Source organism: Egretta garzetta, unplaced genomic scaffold (genome assembly GCF_000687185.1).
Source record: "Egretta garzetta isolate BGI_Z169 unplaced genomic scaffold, ASM68718v1 scaffold384, whole genome shotgun sequence".
In the NCBI taxonomy this organism is placed as follows: Eukaryota; Metazoa; Chordata; class Aves; order Pelecaniformes; family Ardeidae; genus Egretta; species Egretta garzetta.
Window position 1 is genome coordinate 358,541 of NW_009259496.1, and position 2,697 is coordinate 361,237.

At 42.6% G+C, this 2,697-nt stretch overlaps 1 protein-coding gene across 11 annotated transcripts in view; it reads right to left on the bottom strand.

Moving 5' to 3' along the window:
* The window catches only part of NEDD4L (NEDD4 like E3 ubiquitin protein ligase), a 113,527-nt gene that overhangs the window by 57,024 nt on the left and 53,806 nt on the right, over window positions 1–2,697 (bottom strand). The window lies entirely within an intron of this gene.

A 2,697-nucleotide genomic window follows, 5' to 3' on the forward strand; every position in this document is an offset into this window, starting at 1 on the left:
ACGGGGGGCCAGGCACTGCCCAGGGTGGCCACCACGGGGCTGTCCCGGCCTGCCCTGCCAAGTGCCCTCACGCAGGGGGTCAAACAGAAACCTCAGGTGAGAAACCACTGCCTGCTCGGGACACCCAGGTTTTATGAGTACATGAAATCTAAAATTTATGCCACTGAAATGGGGTGGCTCTGTTCTTACAGCTGCTCCATCCCAAATTCCCCCAGAACCGTGACGCTGTACATCAGACAACAGCAAGTCAATAAAACACAGTGAAGCAGAAAACACCGATTCTTGTAGATGAAGAGCTTGAACAACGAAGGGAATACTTTCTGAAGATTTTTAAAAGCCTATTTCATTGAATACAAATATATAATGTCTTCCAATGCTATAGGCACACGCGCAGATAAAAGATAACTCCCTTTAAAATGAATTTGTTTTAAAGCCAAACTTAAACCATATATTGACAAGCCTACACTTATCATTTTCATATCTTACCTAAACATCATGAATTTCAGCATTTTGATCTAGATTGGAAATGTTATATTCAACAGTCAAAGGAGTAAAATGTTGGCAACAGATGAGGTGTAAAGTAATTAAATAGCATATACGCGTTTGCTTTGTGAGCTGGTCCCTGTGCTCGATGTATACTTGCTCTTCATTAATAAGATATGAATTTTCAAAATAAAGCACATTGCATTCTTCAAAAATCAACTGTCTGTCAGGGAAAACAATTTCTCCCAGATATTGTTTACAATACCAGATACCAGCCCCAGTGATTCCCAAATAACATGCTGCTTATTTATAACCATGCTATGCACAGAATTCCAGGAAGTGCATACTGCTACTCCAAAGCCAAGTTTACATATTTCTCATAGCAGAGCATTAAGTTTAATATTAAAATTCATATTTTTGTATGATAATATCATAATAATTCTGTTTCTATTACAAAGACAGCATGAAGTCCCCTGATCCCAAAGCCTGGACACATACCGCTGTGCTATATACCCATGGAACAACACAAAAAGACTTATCTGCACCAAGGAGCCTGCATTTTTTTCCAAATTTAAGTAAAAATAGCTAATGAATTTTTCATTACAGAATTTTGACTATTAATCCTCCTCCTAGCATCTACTGGAAAAACCTGGTAGCATGCGCTGCTTTTAGAGAATTAACAAATTTCACCCTTACTGTTGGCAAATACCAAGTCCTTTCCACCTCCTGCTGCAATACAGCTATTCAAACGTCAACTACTCATTAGAAAACACAGACCTATTTCTAGATCTGTTCATGCAGCTTCTAGTTCAAGAAAAACACAACTGGTGGACATGGAAAATTTGGGGGTTGGTTAGAAACTCAGCACCACCGTGGGCTGGTGCAGATGGTGGGGACCTAAGGAGATGAGTCTACAGAGTTCCCTCGGGGTGCTTCTCAACAGACACACACACAGGTGACTTACAGGCAAGTACCAAGAGATCCGATATATTCTGCAAGCAGCCATGCTCTAAGTATACCACAGGTTTATCTGATTTTAACCTGTCCTGGAATCATGAGAACTGCTGCATCTACAAGGAGTAACTGATTTTACCTGCTATTTCCAGATGCCCTGCAGCCTGGCTGTGGCTGCAGCCACACCGGTAAATGGGCTGTAAGAACCGTGCAAATTCCAGACTGATGTTAAAAGTCTTCACTTCAACCCAGACCAAGTTGTCAGGAGTAAAAAGTAAACGGAGCCTTAAAAGCAGCTGAACCAACAAAGTCTGTTTGTCTGTGGCTTAGAGTGGAACTGGAAAAGCCTCAGTTCTAGCCTGGCTCTGCCAGTAAGCTGCACTGACGGTTTAAACCAATTCCTTCCTCCGCTCCTCCTGCCATGCAGACGGTCACCTTTACCAGTACTGAGGTTCTTGGAAAACTGGATCTTCATGCAACACTTGACTATGTGCATACATCTATAAGGAAAATTATTTGGGGGTGGGGTGGTGGTACATTCATATTTAGCATTTTAGGATGTTTTTGTTCTGTGAACAGAATCTTGTCCTGCAGGCCTCCGCATCTCTAATATTTAGGCATTCTCAGCCTGGAGTTTCCTGCCCCCAGAAAAGCACCTCACAAGCCACAAGAACCTGTGTCCTGCTCTATCGCGTACTGAGTTTCCAATACCTGATTTTTCACATTTCTCATTATAATAGCGGCTGTTCCAAGAACCCCCTTCTCACTGAGATCAAGAGGGCGATCTGACCCACAGGCTTGCCTCTTCAGTCGCATATTACACCGCTAATTCTTGCTCAGGTCTGATCCTTCCCCCCTCCCAAGACAGCGCATCATCCACTCTTAACAGGAAAGACACGGCAGATGCTTATCAACCCACAACTTGAAATCGATTTTACCAATTAGAATTGCTGAACTATTTTTCAAAGCTGTTGGCTAGGGAATAATGCTTATATGTATCATAATAACCTTTATATAGGTCATTATATAACATTATAGGAAGGCAAGCAGTTATTTAATTTTTTTAAGCGGTAAACAGAAGGAAAAGTTAGCTCGCTGGAGAGAGACTGCAGCTGCCAGCAAAACCTTTACTGCCAGTTTTCTTGTTTCAGGTTTGTGAGAAAATCCGAGTGAGCAGCTGGAGTTGTCAGAAATAGCCGCTCTCGACATATGCCTTCCTCTTTACAACGCCCCGGCAGCACCCACGCCTGCGCGACGCCC